Source organism: Chiloscyllium punctatum, chromosome 18 (assembly GCF_047496795.1).
Source record: "Chiloscyllium punctatum isolate Juve2018m chromosome 18, sChiPun1.3, whole genome shotgun sequence".
NCBI lineage: Eukaryota > Metazoa > Chordata > Chondrichthyes > Orectolobiformes > Hemiscylliidae > Chiloscyllium > Chiloscyllium punctatum.
Genome location: NC_092756.1, coordinates 53425152 through 53445323, shown reverse-complemented (window position 1 = coordinate 53445323; position 20172 = coordinate 53425152). Strand labels below are relative to the sequence as shown.

The 20172-nt window shown below is 44.9% G+C and overlaps 1 non-coding gene across 1 annotated transcript; it reads right to left on the bottom strand.

The window, feature by feature from the left end:
- Nucleotides 1-3176: 3176 nt before the first annotated feature.
- Nucleotides 3177-3258, bottom strand: trnas-acu (transfer RNA serine (anticodon ACU)). The gene has a single exon. It is a non-coding gene; the product is annotated as a tRNA-Ser (tRNA).
- Between the last annotated feature and the right edge of the window lie 16914 nt (nt 3259-20172).

Here is a 20172-nt window from a genome sequence, read left to right as displayed (position 1 = left end):
TGTTGATCGAGGAAACTTCAACTTATTTTGCTGCGTTTCCACTATAATTCGAGGTAAACTCCAGCCTAATGACAATATCGCATTTCCCACAATTTTCAGATTTAGATTGCGTCAATGACCTCTTCCATTTGCCGGAAATAAGTAACATGAAATGAGTGAAAAAGTCCTTTTGGTCATGTAATCCAGTGTATAGTCGGTCAGAAAAGAAAAGTCAAAGACCTGAAACATCACTCGCATTTCTTTCTGTATTAGTGCGTGTTCCTGAGTTGAATATTTGCAAGACTTGTCTTCAATATCTAAAGATTTTTTTTTCCCGCGACAGATTCTTCATAAATCAATTACCATCTGAGGTGTTGAAACTTGTTTTACTTCAGATTAAATTGGTTTAATATCCTTTCCCCCAGCCTAATATCCCAATACTCCCTCCTCTTCCATGTATATACAAGCTGCACCAGGTGAGTTGCAGCTCCCAACCTGACGTTCCATTGCTCCTTGCTGCTCCATGTCAATAGAAGCTGCTGCAAGTAAGATTGGAGCTCCCACTCTGATGTCCCAATGCCCCCTGGTGCTCCATGTCATTAAATGCTGCTCCAGGTGAGAGTGGAGCTCCCAGACTGATCTCGCAAAGCTCCCTGGTCCATGTCAAATGAAGCTGCTCCAAATGAGATTGGATCTCGCAGTCTGATGTCCCAATGCTCCCTGCTGGTCCATGTTAATAAAAGCAGCTCCATGTGTTGGTTGGACCTCCCAGTCTGATGTCACAATGCTCCCTGGGCCATGTCTACAGACGCTGCTCCAGATGAGGTGGGAGCTCCCATCCCTGACAGCTCCCTCACCTCTATACCATCATAGAATTAATGCCCACTGACCATTTTCACCACTGGAGCCATTGGTGGAATATCCGCCCCATGATACCGGAATGTTATTTTTCATCACCACCGAATCATACTAAAATTCTTCCTTTCTTAAACCTTATTTAGCATGTGCATATTGCAGTCAATCCGAAGTAAGATAATGGTGTTAATTGACGTAAGTTCAATAAAAATTACATCTTAGTTTTCATGTTAAGTAACTGCTACTTAAAAAGGACAATGTTTTTAATGAAATCACAGTTTTATTCCGTGTGAGTGAACGTGATTTGTATTATTTAAATTGAACTTGCTCGCTGTGTAAAATGATGAAGTAGATCTCAATTTCAAAACAAAATTGGTATTGTTGTCATCCACCTTGAAATGTGGTCATAGAGATGTACAGCATTGAAACAGACACTTCAGTCCAACCTGCCCATGCCGACGAGATGTCCCAACCCAATCTAGTCGCACCCGCAGCACCCGGCCCATATCCCTCCACACCCTTCCTCTTCATATTCCCATTCAAAGCCTCTTAAATGTTGCAATTGTACCAGCCACCACATCCTCTGGTAGCTCATTCCATACACCTACCACCGTCTGTGTGAAAACGTTGTCCCTCAGGTCTCTTTTATATCTTTCCCCTCTCACACTAAACCTATGCCCTCTAAGTCTGGACTCCCCGATTCCAGGGAAAATACTTTGTCCATTTATCGTATCCATGCCCCTCATAATTTCGTAAACATCTATAAGGACAGCCCTCAGCCTCCACTGCACCAGAGGAAACAGCTCCAGCCTGTTCAGACTCTCCCTAACGCTCAAATCCTCCAACCCTGGCAACATTCTTGGAAATCCTTTCCGAACCCTTTCAAGTTTCACAATATCTTTCCAACAGACAGGAGACCAGAATTGCATGCAATATTCCAACAGTGGCCTAACCAATGCCCTGTACAGCCGCAGCATGTCCTCCCAACTCCTGCACTCAATATTTTGAACAATAAAGGAAAGCATGGCAAAGGCCTTCTTCCCTTCCGATCTACCTGCGACTCGACTTTCAAGGAGCTATGAACCTGCACTCCAAGGTCTCTTTCTTCAGCAACATTCCCAAGCCCTTATCCTTATTTATATAAGTCCTGCTAAGATTTGCTTTCCCAAAATGCAGCACCTTACATTTATGTGAATAAAACTCCATCTGCCATTTCTTAGCCCATTGGCCCATCTGGCCAGATCCTGTTGTAATCTGAGGTTACCCTCTTCGTTGTGCACTACACCTACAATTTTGGTGTCATCTCTAACTTACTAACTGTACCTCTTATGCTGATATCCAAATGATTTATGTAAATTATAAGAAAGTAGAGGACCCAGCACCGATCGCTGTGGGACTCCACTGGTCACAGCTTCCAGTCTGAAAAACAACGCTCTACTGGCACCCTCAGTCGTCTAACTTTGAGCTAGTTCTGTATCTAAGTGGATGGTTCTCCCTTTATTCCATCTAACCTTCCTAATCAGTCCTCCATGAAGTCCATATAGTTCGCATCTTCTACTCTGCCCTCATCAATCTTCTTTGTTACATCTTCAAAAAACACAATCAAGTTTGTGAGACTTGGTTTCCCATGAAAGCCATGTTAGGTATTAGAACGAGACGTCTGTTAATGACATTCGTTTAAAGACACTTTAGATGTTTATGCTGCATTAATCTGTGGTTATTGATCCACATTTTACGTTCACTTCCTGCAGTTAACATGCTGACTTCTCCATAGTTCAACTGGAGGGAGCTTGCTTCCCACATCTTGTGTTTATCTGTGTCTTATATCCAACCTTCATCAATGGCAAGAGCAAGGGGGAAAGGGCGAGATCAATGTGTAAGTCTGTCCATGCCAATCACGGCACCCACATTGGCAATTCTCTACTGTGCATTTACAGCCAGTTTTCTGTGCCGCTACACCCACCCCCTGCACCTTTTGAAATATCTCTATTATTTTGTGGTGTCTCTCTGTGCTCTTATCACCAAGATGAATCACTTCTACCGAACCTGCTTCAGATTTCATGTGACAAAACACTCATTAAGAATCCCATAGCATTAAAGATGCACATCGCATCTCTCGTTATTTGGTTTCCCTGGATCTCTTTCATAAGATTAACGTTCACAGCAACTTGACTTGGAACAGAAAATCGCTTTCCTTTTCATTATCCCATTTCAGTCTACATTTCGTTAAGTTAAGGCATCAGTCTCAAATTATTCTTTGAGGTTTTATAATCTGGTCGATGCAGATAAACTAGCCATTGGAGTTCCAATTCCAATAAGACAGTGTGATAATCCGAAAATAGCGACGAGAGTGGGATTCGAACCCACGCGTGCAGAACACAATGGATTAGTAGTCCATCGCCTTAACCTCTCGGCCACCTCGTCGCACATGCATGAAAGGATATGGCATAATCTCCCAGACCATCACAATCTCATCACCTTTGGGGAATCTCCCATTCACAGCCTTCAACCTCATTGTCTATGAACCCCACACTGCCCGATTCTACCTCCTTCCGAAGACCTGCTGTCTCCTCCTGCGCCTGTTTGACCCAACTCATCTCTTCCTACCTCAACACCTTCCTGTCTCCCCAGTCCAGGAAATTCGCACCTCCGTTTGTGACACCACTTATGTACTTAATCTCACTAAAGACTTTTATTTCCCTGGTCGACAACGCGTCATCTTCACCTTGGAGATCCAGTCCCTCTGCACATCCATCTGCCATGACGAAAGTCTCCAAACCCTCTGTTTCTTCATCTCGCCCCATCCCAACCAGTACCGTTCCACCGACACCCTCATCCAGCTGGCTGAACTGGTCCTCATCCTCAACAACCTTTCCTTCCAATCCTCCCACTTCCTCCAAACCAAAGGGGTAGCCATGGGCACCCACATGTCACCGAGCTATGCCTGCCTGCCTGTTTGTCAAATATGTGGAATTATCCGTCTTTCGCAGTTACTCTCGCACCTCTCTCCACTTGTTCCTCTGCTACATTGATGAATGTGTTGGGCGTCATTTCGTGCTCCCACGAGGAGGTTGAACAGTTCACCAACCGACCCCTTTCACCCCGACCTCAAATTCACCTGGATCTTCTTGGCAACTCCCTTCCATTTATGGAATGACCAATGACAGACATATATTACAACCCCACCGAATCCCACAGCTAACAATACGACACCTCCTCCCACCCCAGCTCGTGTAAAAACAGAATCCCTTATTCCTAATTCCTCCGCCTCTCGGGCATTTTTTCCCAGGATGACTAATTCCACCTCAGAAAGTCCAAGTTGGTCTCCATCCCACGTGTTTGACGATGCCCGCCAGTGCATCTCCTCCACTTCACTCACAACCGCCCTTAAACCCCACCCCTCCCGCAACAAGGACAGAATCCCATGGTCCTCAACTTTCACCCCACCAAACTCAGCATAAATCATATAAGACTCCACCACTTCTACAATCTCCAAACAGACCCCACTGTCAGGTATATATTTCCCTCCACACCCCGATCAGCATTCTGAAAAGACCATTTCATACACGAACCCCTAGTCAGGTCTACAACCCCCAATAAACACACACCCCACTTCTGGCATCTTTCCCTGCCACCGCAGGAAGGGTAAAAGCAGCTCCCACGCCACTCCACTCATCTCCGTCTAAGGCCCCAAGGGATCCTTCCACTTCAGTTAGAAATTCACCTGTACAACTTACAATGTCATCTACTGCATCTGTTGAATCCAGTATGGTCTCCTCGACAGCAGGGAGACAGGACACCTTCTTGCAGATCATTTCAGAGAACATCTTTGGGACACCCGCACCCACCAACTTCACCGTCCAGTAACTGAACACTTCAACTCCCTCTTCCCACTCCGTCAAAGAGTGCAGGTCCTGGGCCTCCTTCAGCGCAAAACCAGAACCACCCAATACCTGGAGGACGAACGCCATATATTGCGCCTTGTGACTCTGTCACCTCACGGGATAAGTGTGGATTTGAACAGTTTCCTCGTTTCCCTTGCCTCAAGTCCCATGCCTCAAACTTGGAACCGCCCTCTGGACCCATTACATCACTGCTCCTTCTGAACTATCATCTTCTGCCTCACCTTCATCCAACCACCGCTTTCCCCCATCCCCCCATTCCCAAATCCCTTCCAATTATCTCTCAGTCCCGACTCACAAGCCTTATTCTTGTTGAAGGGCTTATGCCTGAAACGTGGATTCTTCTGCTCATCAGATGCTGACTGACCTGCTGTGCTTTTCCAGCACCACACTCCAGACTCTTATCTCTAGCATCTGCTGTCCGAACTTTCTCCGAGGAATAATCAATGACCTCGAAGTGAAGATGTCCCTGGATTGCATTTATCACAGTGTGTCTGAGTTTTGCGTTATTTTGGGTGAGGGCAGGCTGGATCTGAGACGAGCACTTAACACCCAGACAACGGGAATGGTATCGGATACCGACGTTAGGGCGGGCTGAAGTGAAGTGGAAAATTCTGTCAGAAGGTGGATCAGTACAGATGCATCAGATCACCCAGACTGTAAAAGACATGCAGAAGGAGCAAATCAACTTCAGTGCAGGCACAATAACAGGTAAATTGGAAAGAAGACAGTACAATACACTGAGATGGAGTGGAATCATTTATGAGAAAGAATTAAATATTTAAGCTATTTTACATACAGACTGTTGTCACATTGGAAAAAGGAATTTCCTGCAGTGTAACGGTGATATTTGCCTGTGACATCACAATTCCGAGAGGCACTGACATATTATCAACTGTAGTAGCGTGGTCTAATGAAAGCATGATCGGCCCATCAATCAGAATTCAATACTTCAAAGCTCTCCTCTGCGCTGTACAACCTATTTGCTGCTCCTGTCGTCAGATCCCAATCGCTTCACAGTGTATCTTTTTCTGCTTCCTGCCTCACGTAAACACTTGAAATATGATCCAATCCCCAGTGTTTCCGCTTTAACCCATATTTTATAACTCCCGAGCTGACACAGGTACGAGTGACCAATTGGCCTTATCGAGCGCTCTCACTCTGTATGATCTGTGCACTGTATCTGATCCGCAGGACACATTGCAGAAATTATCCCATCCCAGCGGACCGAGCTGCCTCCATTGATAGAGCTGTCTCCATTGGTGGAGTATCACACAGTCACAGCGAACATCTTTTGATGTCATCCTCGAAGGTACTTTCTCCAAAAAAAAACGGAAGACTGCGGGAAAATGCTGTCGTCAGCGCGATGTACAGAGGCCCATAGGGAGACGAGTGGGCCCATCAACCAGAAATCAATGGATAAAAAGATTCTTCTTTTTAGAAGAATCCAATTCAGACCATCAAGTGAACACTTCCAGGGGAGAAAATGGATGTGGGAGAGCTGACAGTCTCAACTGGTTCCAGCATTTACAATCTTGGTCCTTGTGACAACAAAAGGAGAAACCTGGAACTGTTTATCTTGCTTCTGAAAAACAGGTTAGTAAATTTTGAAGAGCATTGATATTTCTCCCTGATGTTCATGAAATGATCAAGAGCAGAGTACTCGTTCCCTGTGTATGGTCTGACCTCTGGGTTATGGACTGTGATATTCTGCTCACATGATCTGAACACATACAAAGAAATGACTCAGTGACAAGATCTGCTGAATCGGATTCTGTGAAGAACAGAAGCTGATGGAATGAAAAGAGCCATAAGAATGGGAATGCAGCAAATTGTTTTCCAGACTCGAGGAGAGTTCATAGTGCTGTTTCCAGGGGTCAATATCTGTACAAGTTGACCGAAACAGCGTTGGGTGGTATTGTACTGCATCTTTTGTATAATGGTGCAAAAGCACGGAACTTTTGTATAGAGAGGATAACTTCAAAATCCCCAAAGAGGCAAAACACACAAATGAGGTAAACAACAAAGTAACCACACAAATTGGTGTTACGCCATGGAGTAAACTTCCCTGCTCAAATTTCATTCAAAATCGCTCTCTGTCTAATTCCTAAGACTGATATTCGAACAGTGAATGTTCTATGTCAATAAAGACTTCTCTGATCTCACAACGTCAGCATTTCATACCTAACCGCTTAAGTATGACTGGCAATAGTAATTGATCCCTCACTGTGTTACTTCAGCACACGTAGAGAACAAATAACGATAAGAACAACAGTCATGTATGTGACTGGGATTTGATCCGATTCTGTTACAACCAATCGATTCAGCTGTAATTGAAATTGTTTCTACCGTTCCTGTGTCTGTTATAAGTTTGCATAGCTTAGTGGTGAGTTTTCATTCATTGAATTGGACCCAGCATCCTTTCTCAGGTTGAAATATACAGGGATATAAAGACATGATGAAAGACACGGGCAGTGTTTTCTGGACTATAAAGACGTTAGGAATGACATGGCCATGCTACCATGTCGTTATAAACGATGGAAATGAGGTTTACTGGGAGATAAAGCCACTAGAAACGAAAAGAGGGGGTTTATAGGGATGGTAGCATTGAATAAGGAATAATGCGGGAGAAATCAGGAAAGACTTAGTTGTGTCCGAAGAGAGGTTATCCAGCTGATGTGAAGTTGTTACGAGTAAACACGAGGGAAATTCCGTCGTTTAGATGAGTGGAAACTAGACGTTAGAACTTCAAACCCATCGGGACATGAGAAAGAAGTTTGGAGTAGGTATTTTTATTCTGAGAGTTATTGAATTCGGAGATGAATTTTGAGAAATAGAATCATTTTACGAGCTGATTAAAGAATATTTGAAAAGCGAATGCAAGCAGACAAGGAATGAATTATATTAGATTATCTTAGATTAGATTAGATTACTTATAGTTTGGAAACAGGCCCTGTTGAGCAACAAGTCCACACCGACCCGCTGAAGCGCAATCCACCCAGTTACATTTTCCCCTGCCCCTAACAGTACGGGCAATTTAACGCAGCTAATTCACCTAACCTGCACATGTTTGGACTGTGGGAGGAAACCGGAGCACCCTGAGCAAACCCACGCAGCCACAGGGAGAATTAAACAGCGACTGTGATTCTGGACTTCCTGGATGGGGATGCAAAATGAAAACATTCTCGAATTGGTTAACATTCATAGGAAAGAAATTGCATAACACCTGCAAGTGAAAATGTTAAGTATAAGAAGAGCTGGTGGAGTTGGAAGGTGCAGCAACTCATTCGACATGAAATATTTACTACTGTAAAAGCACTGAGCTGTTTGGTTTAGCTCTGCATTGAATGGAAGTCAGTTAGCTCAGTCCACTGACTAACTGGTTTATGAGAAAAATGAGACCAACAGCGTGGGATTAATTCTCTCACTGTCTCAGGTTTCCACAAGGATCATCATGTCCCTCGCTCACCTGGTCTGTAATACTGTGGTGACTCTAGTGAGCAAGATTTGGCCTGTCGATGTAAAACATTATTATCATTGCCATCTGTTGTCTTGAACATTTGGTCATAATCAACCGAAAGGGGAGTGCGTCCATTTAATACTCTTTTATCTCCGCTTGAAAAATCCTGCGCTAAGACTCAACATTATTCCAGATGGACCCTTTGTTCCTCCCAACAGCAAAACTACTTGCCCAGATCCTTTACCAGGTTTACTGACAACAGTCAAACTCCACAAGGAGTTAAATCTAATACTTTCGATTGATTGAATGAGCTGTGCAGCTTGCAGGAAATTGAATGATGTGAAACGATTTTTACAGACTTTCCCAGGATGTAATCTAGTGCTGGGTCAGCAATTTTAGTAAGGTCATCATGCTAAAACTTCACCTCTGGTTCTGTACACATTGATGGATATTCACCTGGGGAATATTTGCAGATTTTCTGTTAATAATTGGCATATTTAACAAAGGTAAAATATTTCCCCACGTCAGAAACTGGAATTTCCAAGCAAATGCTACTTTACTCAACATTGTTTCCAACTGCGCTTCAGTCTGATGCTTCAATAATCCCTGGTAAATATCAGTAACAGCATCTTTAGATAAGCATTGAACTTACAACCTTGGCATGTTATGCACCTTTAAGTATTCGGCGCTGACGAATTGCGTGACTGGAACCGCAGACAGCGAACCTGTCATGTGACCTTCACGTACCTTGGGAACTGTAACTCAACTGCTCTAGTTTTGCTGTGATTATTATATTCCCTACAGTATGGAAAGAGATGCTTCGGACCCAAATGTCCACACCAACCCTCCGAAGAGTAACCCAACCAGAAACATTTACCCTCTGACAAATGTACTATGGGCAATTTAGAATGACAAACTCACCTGACCTGCACAACCTTTGGACTGTGAGAGGAAACTAGAACACCCGGAGAAAATCCACACATTCGTGGGAGAATGTGCAATCTCGACACAGACAGTCCACCGAGGCTGGAATCGAATTTTAAAACTTGTTGAGGCAGCACTACTAACAACTGAACCACAACACTGTGGGATCTTTGGTGGTGATTTACTTCCCCAGTGGTACCTCAGTCACTCACCCTGCTTCATTTCCTAGAACTGTCTGGTTCTGATATTAAAGCTATTGCAGACAAGGTGAAACTGACATGAACCTGTGATTATTGAAGCATCAGGTTCACGAAAAGGATACAAAAGGGACACAAAAAATGTGAAAAAAATACACGACATTGCAAAATGGGTTTCTGTTGGTTCCTGCGTTGCTTACAGACAATGTTACATTGCCGCTGTCGCAGGGCTTTTCCTTCGATCGGCTTCATTCGGCACAGAATTCGAATCAATGAAACTTCACCAAATTACTTCTGAAAGTTCATACAGGTAACATGAAATATTTTGCGTTCAGTAATAATCTTCACTATTCCTACATCCAAGAACACGTTGCACAGTTTGCATGAATACTGAAGATGTAAGAATATTATGCAATAACAAAAATCAATTACATTTAAAATCGTAAAGTAGGAAGAATACACAGAAAGTCTCAGCATGACAGAAATTCACGTGACCAGAACTGCAGCCCTGCAGAACGGAAATCTGTCCCTGAATCCCAATATCCACACGTTTGCTTGCTCCATGTACCCAGTTGGAAACCTGTGTGAAGGAGCATGCAGTCTGACAGAGCACCTGAGAGAATCCTTCGCTGTCTGATCTAAAGCAGCAATACGAGCTGTCTGTTCTGGCTGTGCGAGCGGTGGGGTAAAGGGGAGGACTTTGATATTCCGTAGTGTAGATTCACATTGCCCCCATCAGGTTAATTTTGAAAACCTTCTGTAAGAAACAGCACAGAAAGACAGGAACAGGAGGAGGCTATTCCAAACACGTGTCCTAAACACCGTTTGATATCATCATGGCTGACCAAACACGTCAATGTCTTTTCCCAGCTCATCCATAACATCCTGCCACAGAACGGGATAAAGACATTTAAGCAATCGAACATTTCTCTGCATTTGGGAGAGAAATGTGTTGAGAGACAATGGGTTTCTGCACGAAATTTGCAGGTTTTGCGAGTGAGCATCTGGTTCTGGTCTGATCATGATTCCGTAAAAACTCACAACCAAGAAGGTAAGGAATTGCCTCTGGTCAGTAGCAGGGACAAGAACTCCAGAAGACAGGAATTGGCGATGAATCAGCACAACAATCAATGATTCAGCTGTAAACTGAACTAAACTCCAATTCTGGTGTGGTTGAAATTCACAAACTTTGTGGTGCAATGAAAAGCGTGTTAGATTTCGACAAATTTAGTAAATTTGCTATTCTCAGTCGTGATCACACTGCAGCCACATCTCTATAATCCCAGCTCAACCTGACTGGGTTCACACGATATAAAGCTACCATTTCACAGGCCTCATTGAAAAGTTCCAGCTTCATTCTTGCCCCATTGAAGGCTGCTCTCAATCAACTGTTTCTCCATCTCAATTATTGCATATCATTCTAAACCATCATCTTGAACTTTACAATAAAATGATCGCTGTGCCCAAAACCATCCCCTACCGAAAGTGGATCCACTTGCACCACCTCTTTCCCAAATTGCAGGTCTCTTGGGCTCTCCTGGGCTGGACACATACTCCTGCAGTGAGCTCTCTTCCATGTAATCCTGGAACACTTGCCCCACGTGACTCTTTACCACCAGTATCTCTGTCTTTCTCTGGATAAATTAAGTTTCTCGGTAGAACTAATCTGTAGTATTGTCATCGCTCTGAAATGACCCTGCATATTTATTGTCTCCATCATTTCATTGGTTGCTGGCCGACAGACTGTACCTCACAGTGTAATTGTACACTTTTTGTTCTGTAGCTCCAGCCAAATTCATTCTGTCCTTGGACGGATCGTCTGTCTCTTGGACTCCTTAACTAACGCTAATCTAAATCAATACTTCTACCTTCATCCTTTCCCTTCCATTCTATCATTTTGGAATCCTTTATACTCAGCAATATTTAACACCCAGTCCTGCCATTCTTGAGCCAGCTCTCGGTGATCAGTCCATCAGAGTTCCATACACCAATCTGCATCTGGAACTCCCCACACTCCGAGTATTCATGTCTATGCAGAGTACCTCAGATTAAGGCTTTCTTTCTTACTCCATTTTCCACTGATAAACCTGTTGCCGTAAATTAGTACCAACTGCATCTCCCATTATTTTGACAATCCTGGTAGGTTCCTCTACGATTCTTTTTTGGATCCTAAGCACACACCAAGTTATTTTCAACCCCTCCCACACACCCCGTATGACATTTAGTCCCAGCTCTGTCACGTTAGCCCATCCAGCTTGTACAGTTGCTGCCTTCCCCAGAACCAGTCCCAATTTCCCAGAAATCTGAAACCCTTCCTGCTGCATCATCATTCCAGTCACACTGTCATCGACCTAAAACTCCGAGTTCTGTTCTCACTTGTACACGGCACTGGGAGTATTCAAGGGATTGCCACATTTGAGGTCCCGCTTGTAACCATCCACCGAGCTCCCTAAATTCTGATGCCCAGACCACTTCACCCTTCCTACCCAGGTCATTCCGACCAACTTGGACTTGACATTTGACTGCTCACTGGCCCTCGGACGAATGTCCTGCAGACACAGTGACATTTGTAACCCCACTATCCTGGAATTATATACATGCTGACATCTTCTTCAATTTCCTGTCTCCCCAGTGCCTTTTGCTCCTCCTTCCTCTCCTGTATATTTAGGCTGCTTGTGGTACCACAGACATGGCTCTGACAACACTCACCTGAGCAGCCAACACCTACATCAGCTTCCAAACTGGGAAACTTAATTGGGAGGGAGACATCAGGCTATTTCTGGATTCCCTGACTGTTTCTCTTCAACTGCCTAGTCCCCTATTCCCTTCCGTATTCCAGGCCGTCATGTCTGCAGTGTGATCTGCTCTGTGTGTGTGCTATCCCCCTAACTCTCAAGCATAACACAGTCTCTCGTCACTGTCTGAGCTCCAAGACCCAGTGTTCATCCAGGACATCAGCAGGGGCTATGACTTCCCAATGTAACCGAATACATTTTCCAACTGACAAATATGTCTTGCCATGTCGTGAAATGCAACATGTCGAGAGAACTTAACTAATTACTTAGAATGAAGTTAACATCAGGGAAATAACAATATGGTTAAGTCCCTTATTCAACTGTGGCTTACTGAGGGAAATTTACTATACTGGCTCAGAATTTCACTTTGCCCTCTTATTTCTGTGTTCAACCCTTATTTCAGAAGTTGAAAAAATAAATTTGCTAACTTGTAGCAATTAACGTACAGTTGCTTATAGCGGTGTATTTATCAGCCAATGAACTTACAGCCTTTTCTGTGATAGCTCTTGCACTTCTGTCAAACTCAGTGCAGGCAGGTCCCAGCAGCAGAAAGTTATCTCTGTGACTCCCAGGTAGTTATAATCCCCCAGCTCCCACTCCACTCTGCTCCCTCACAGGGTCACCCTCTCTGTGACTCCCAGGTCCGTGTAATCCTCCAGCTCCACTCCACTCTGCTCTCTCCCAGGGTCACCGTCTCTGTGACTCCCAGGGACGTGTAATCCTCCAGCTCCCACTCTACCCTACTCCCTCACAGGGTCACAGTCACTATAACTCGCAATTACGTGTAATCCTCCAAGTCCCATCCACTCGGCTCCCTCCCAGGGTCACCGTCTCTGTGACTCCCAGGTACGTGTACTCCTCCAGCTCCCACTCCACTCCACTCATTCACAGGGTCACCGTCTCTGTGATTCCCGGGTACGTGTAATCCTCCAAGTCCCATCCACTCTGCTCCCTCAAAGGGTCACCGTCTCTGTGACTCCCAGGTACGTGCACTCCTCCAGCTCCCACTCCACTCCACTCCTTCACAGGGTCACCGTCTCTGTGATTCCCGGGTCCGTGTAATCCTCCAATTCCCATCGACTCTGCTCCCTCAAAGGGTCACCGTCTCTCTGATTCCCAGGTACGTGTAATCCTCCAGCTCCCACTCCACTCCACTCCCTCACAGGGTCACCGTCTCTTGACTCCCAGGCACAATTAGGCCTCGATCCTCAGTGCTGATTTATATCCTCCCACTTTGCTGCCTCCAACTCCCAGGTATGAGTTAGACTCAAGCCTCTGCTCCAAGTTGCTCCCTCACACAGTCACTCCCTCTGTGGCTCAGTGCTGATTTTAGGCCTCCTGCTCTGCTGTTTCTCCAACTCCAAGTCCTAGTCAGCCTTGATCCTCGTTACTGATGTATATTCTTACGCTTTGTGCTGCTTTCACTCAGGTTCCCTCCCTTTGCGACTCCCAGGCAATGTTAGGCCTCAAGCCTCATCTGAGATTTATAACGTCCCATTCCACACTGCTCTCTTATAGTATCGCTGTTGTGCCTGGAAAACAGTGGAAACGAGGAGGATTAGACAGAGCAGATGGTGTTACAGTGATTGAGCAAGCTGTATGGGATGGAAAAAGGTTATGTGGGGAGCAAGGCAGACCTGCAGCAACTAAAGAAGTTTACAAAAGAGACAGTGAGAGTTTCAGACATCGAAGAAGGCAAAGGAAATAGAAAGATGGTGGCTTGTTCATGACGGAGCTTTGTAGAGCCTAAAGGGCTTTTTCAGAACTGCTTACAGAGATGTGCAGACTTCAACAAATGCAAATTGACATCCAGCAAGTGTTGACTGGTCCTGGAGACTTGGATGTGACAGAGTGAGAAGACTTGCAGTTACTGGGGGTAATATAAACCTTTGGGCACTGATGGTTTTCAAAGACCCTCAGGAATTGAGGAGGTGCAGAGAATGGGAGCATTCCAAATAGTGGGATTGTGGGGGCTGGAATCCTGAGATGGATAAGGAGGATGAAATGTGTCAATTTTACACACACAACCATTGTAATTATAGAGATTTAAGGAAGGGAACCTGTGCTGCCATTGATCACAGTGATATGAAGAGTTACAAAAACAGAAGAGGTACAAATTTTAAAAAGGAGAGAGTTTGGGCGATCAGATGTTTAAACAAGATTAAAGAAATTTTAGAGATCTCAGGCACAGATGTGAATGGAGGAGGTGAGATATTGTGAGGAATTGTCAGATTTATAAGGCGAGGAGAATGTCAGTTATGAAAGGGAGAGCTGCATTGTCTGTCTGCAGTTAGAGACATGAGGAGTGTTGTAGCGCCTGCTGGATGGGACACAGATAAAAAAACAGCTCCAACGGCTGGTGCAGTGGCTCAGGAAGGCAGCCCACCACCACCCTCTCAGGGACAACTCCAAATCAACAATAAACGCTGGTCCAGCCAACAAAGCTCATGTTCATGAATGAATAAAAGATCTACAAGTAGCACTGAGGTCACTCAGGAAGGGTCTTTCAATAGCACTTCACAAACCCGGAACCACTACACGCGGGAAGGACAGGAGCTCCGGATGCATGGGAACACCAGCATTTCCAAGGTGCCCCCTCCAAGACACGCTCCATCCTCCCAGCATTGTGTCTGTCCCTACACCCAAAGGACTGCAGTGGGTCGGGAAGGCAGCTCACCACCAACTTCTCCAGGGAATTACAGATGGGAAGGTAATGGGGAAACTCTGCTGTTTATAGCCAGAAAGAAAAATAAATCCAGCAGTGGGTGTGAAATAAAATTTCCGTTTCAGAACAACATGCTTAACATGGATAGAGGATTTGTTTGATTGGCACAAGGCAGAGAGTGTGAAGAAAGGGGTCTTTTTGACGATGGAAATTGGTGATGAAGGGAGCTCCGCAGGGGTCAGTGTTGGGACTACACTCTACACGTTAATCATTCAGAGTCTGGACAAAGGATGTGAAGGGGTACGAGAAATGGGTTTCCAAGAAGTATCCCAGGGATGAAATTCGTGCCATATGAGGACCAGGTGAAGTCTCTGGGTCTGTACTTGATGAAGTTTCAGAGGGGGCGGCAGAACGTCATTCAAACTTACAGAATACTGAGGGGCCTGAATGGAAAGGACGTGGGGAGTATGTTTCCACGAGTGCGAGAGTCTAGGGTCGAAGGGCGCTGCTTCAGAGTGAAGGAATGACCCTTTGGTATGTAGATGTGGAGGAATTTATTCAGCCAGAGGGTGATGGACCTGTAGAACTCACTGCCTCATGGGGCTGTGGATGCTCAGTGATTCAGTGTATCTAACTCCGAGATAGCTCGGTTCTTGAGGAGTAAGGGGATCAAGGGTTACAGGGAGTAAATGGGAGAATGGTGTTGAGAATCAATTCATCCATATTCGAATAATGGAATAGACCTGATGGAATGAATGCCCTAATTCTACCCCTGTACATGATGGTCTTATGGACTGCGCTTATTGCATGGGTTTCTAAGTGTGCAGTTAACATTTCTGGCATATCTTTTACCATACATTTCAGTACTTTCCTGATTATCGCTGTCACCTCTTGGTTTCAGATCAACCGCAGAAAGCTCCACCACTGAGTAACGTGGGAATCCTTGTGTATAAATCTCAGAAAAGTGGAATACAGGGACAACAGGTCATAGAGAAGGTAAGTGGAATGCTGGCATTGATTTCAAAGGGAATGGAGAATAAAAATAGGGGAACCTTGTAATAAATATAGAGGACTCCAGTCAGCCCACACTGACAATACGGTGAACAGGTTTGGTCCCCTATATAGACGGAAAATGTCTTTGCATTAGAGGCAGCCCAGAGAAGGTTCACCAGGCTGTTCTTCAAAATGGAGGGATATTGATGAGAAGAGGTGGAGAAGGTTGAACTTGCAGTCGTTAAAATTTATTAAATGAGGCAAATTTATTGATACACAAAAGATTCTTTTGTTCTTACAGATTCGGTACTGAGACATTGTTTCCCTGAAAAAGGATCTGTAACCGGAGATAAAGGGGAGTACAGTTACCAGAGAAGATAACAGAGAAAAGCTTGGTTGGAGAGACTGGAGGATGTTACAGAGTTCGGGTGGTTTGAGATCACTGTTGGTGGTGAGAGATCAGATCGGTTGTCGAGCTGAAAGATGTCAAGGAGAGTTACAGGGTTATCAATTCTGAAGGATTTACAGAGATCAAGAGGAATATAGGGACTAGAGATTACACAGTACTAGTTGGAGCTACAGAAGTGTTTAGAGAAAGGGAGGGTTATAGGCAATGTGGATTAGACAGATTGGATGGTATTGGGAGCTACAGGAATTTATAGAGAAAGGGGAGGGTTGGACAGACTGGAGATTACACTGATAGGGGTGGTAGTTGGAGCTGCAGGAGTTTATAAAGACCGGGAGGATTGTTGTTGCTGGGAATTACACTGACATGGACAATAGTTGAAGTTGCAGGAGTGAGTGAGATAGGGAGGGTTGAAGGGGCTGGAAAAGTTCACACAGCCTGGGAGAAGTGTAGGGATTGGAGGAGCCAGAGATACTGAGGGTTGTAGGGCAGCAGGAGTTCAGTGAGTTATTGAGGACTGTGAAGGCAGGTTTGCAGCATTCCCATCAATTACACAGAGGTGTGGAGTGCTGTTTTGGAGGAGGTTACAGAAATCAACAGGGTTGCAGATACTGGAAGATATTACAAATACAGTGAGTTGTAGTATTTGAGGAGGTTACAGCAACAGGGTGTATTGAAGGGTTGGAGGCTGCTGCAGGTATTAAACATGCTGCAAGGGATCAGCAAACTTACATCGACCAGAGGGATTGGAAGATCTGGAGATAAAGAATGAGAATTGCAGTAACTGAAGAATATCACAGAGATGGTGAGAAACAGATGATTTCGAGGAGTTATAACATGAGATGAGCTGTATTCAATGGAGTCAGGAAAGATACATCGAGATCTGAAGGGGCCACAGGTGATCAAAAGGGCAGTGAGGCTTCTCACTATAGGATTGGGGTAGTTTGCGCAGACAGGGGGTATTTTGTGGAATGGTGCTATTTACAGAGATTATGAAGTTGTATGGAATTGAGGAACGAACAGAGATAAGAAAGGCTGTAGTTAATGAAAACATTTGTTGATGTCGGATGCTGAGGTTCTGGAAATTAATTGGACTGGAAAGCTGGACAATCTGTCAGAGCTTACAGAGACAGGAACAGCAATAGAGCCTGGAGACACGAACACAGATAGGGAGCATTGCACACACTGGAGGAGGTTTCTGCTTTAGGGATGGTTGTAGGGGAGTGTAACGTTTACACAGATCGGGGTGTAAGAGCTGGAGAACGTTATGGAGATGATTAGATTGATGGGGGAACGGAGGAGCTAACATTGACAGGGCTGGTGATAGTGACAGGAGGATGTAAAAGAGATAGTAAGTCTTGTAGAAACTGATCGGGGGAGTCACAAGCATTGGAGTTGGTTCCACAGATCGGGGGTTTTACAGGGACCTGAGAGGATTACGCAGATGGGGAGGATAGCAGGATGTTCACATTTTCAGTGTTCCAGGACTGGAAACGTTTACACAGTTAAGGAGGGAGCAGTGGGAGCTCGCAGAGACTCGGAGGTTTGAAGGGTTTGGGGCTGTTTATGGATAGATGTATATATTTAGGCACAGTAATATGGAACGCAGAGGGAGAGTTTAGATTAGATTCCCTTCAGCATGCGAACAGGTACTTCAGCCCAACAAGTCCACAACAACTCTCCAAAGAGTAACCCACCCAAACCCACTTCTCTCTGACATTGCAACAAACATTTTGGGCAACGTAGAATGGCCAATTTACCTGTCCTGTACATCTTTGGCCTGTGGGATGAAACCGGAGCACCCAGAGGAAACCCACACAGACACAGGGAGAATGTGCAAACACCACAAAGACAGTCACCCAACGAACCTGGGTCCCTGGCGCTGTGAGGCACCATTGCTCACCATTGAGTCACCGGACTGCCCCAAATTGCAGAATTACACAAAGAGAGGGTGTTTGAGGTGCTGAGAGGGATGTAGGGAGTGGAGGAGCAAACAGAAATGTGGAGTGCTGTTGTTGTTTGAAAAGTGTTTGGAGGTGTTTATATTGATAAGGAGCGCGGTAGGGATGGAAGAAGGTTACTGTGATCGTGTGGTGCTGCAGGCCAGGAGGCAGGTGTGTTATTGGGCCTGCAGAACGTTACAGTGATATCATGTTCTCCTGGGGCTTGAGGAAGGTAGACAGGTGGGTATCTTGGTCCAGGCTGGAGGATTTAATAGAGACGGGGGCACTGTAAATATTGTTCAAGACTACAGAAATAGGCATTATTGTACCGAGTGCAGAATGAGATAATTGAGATTGGGCATGTTACCGAAACTGAAGCAATTTACATATAGGGAGAGTCGTCAGCATTGGAGTAGATTTGAAATATACAGTGGGAATATGGGAGGGTGGAGATTATAGAAACGTGAAATTTTCTGGGAAGTACAAGTATTCAAGACACTGGCGCAAATGAGTTGGACCGAAAGGTATGTCTCCTTGCTGTATGACTCTATCACACGACAAGAGACAGCAAGAGCGGGAATATAGAACAGAAGGATCCCAGGTTTCAATGCCATCTACTTAGGGGAGGCCTGCTTTCTCCTCTGTTGTACTGATTCTCACTAAGACAGCACAGACCTGGATTGATAACTGTCAACTTCCCATATTGACATGGTAAGGCTCAGTTCAGCAGTGATGAAAGTAAACAAGAGGGTGGGGATTGAGCCTGGAAACCATCATGCACAGATGTTCGTGCTTCAACACTGTATCGATGTCATGTCTTCCGGACCAAAGTTCGATATCTTACATGCACACTGCTCGGTTCACTGTGAGTGATCTTACCTATCTGCAGAATTTACTGAAGGCTCCAGGTCTCTCTCTCTCCTTCTCTCTGGCTGACCAAATATCTTCAGTGTGGTGATGAACGAAACAGGAATTGGGAATTCTGCTGAGTCAGAAACATCCTGATTACCTACAGGAGTCAGAGAAATAGAGAGAATGGGAAATTAGACTGATGCAGTGAGGGTTACACATGGAGAATGGCACTGAGCCCCACAAAGATCTGGAATATCCCAGTCTCCGTCCCTGGCCTGTGCTACCTCGTCTCCCTGGAGTGGAGAAATCTGTTGGCTCAGGATCTTGAGTAACTGCAAAGCTGCAGTCACTGGCATCAATTAAACCCTCACGGTGACAGATATCACATGGAGAGCTATCACCAGAGTGCAGGAAGGTATCACGATGAAACCACGGTCACGAAGACGGTGCACTGGGATCAGCACTCACGGATGAGGGAGTTGTCAGTGGGCCAGGCAATGGCCTCGGGTAACTCACTCGACTGTTAATCCAGAATTTAATCCCAGTAGCAGGGATACTGCTCTGACTACTTAATACCCTTTAAGTAAGGAAAACTGTTATAGGTTACTGGTCTGGACTACATATGAATCCAGATCCAAAGCAAAGGGTTTGACTCTCAAATTCCCTCTGAAATGATCTGGCAATCCACATGGCTCAAAGGTTGGTCAGGGTGGGCCTGAGATGCTGCTCAGCCATAGACAGCAACATGTAAAGATGAGGCCAGTAGAAGGAAGGATTGGGAGGATGATTCAGGAGAAGAATGAAAGTAATAGGGTGGTTGTAATGGGGGACTTTAACTTTCCTGATATTGATTGGGAAAGCTATAGCTCGAGTTCGTTGGATGGGTCGGTGTTTGTTCTTGGGGATTTATCCACTTTTATGTGTTTCAAGACATCCAGTACATCCTCCTCTTTAAGATGAATGTTTTCAAGTTGTCACCATCTATTTCCCCACATTCTTTCTCTTCCATTTCCTTCGCCACAGTAAACACTGATGCATAACACTTGTTTAGTATCGGACCAATCTCCTGCATCTGCACACAAAGGCTGCCTTGCTGATCTTTGAGGGACCCTATTTTCTCCCTCCTTACCTTCTTGTCCTTTATGTATTTATAAAAACCCTTTGGATACTCCTTTACCCTATTTGTCAGAGCTATCTCGAG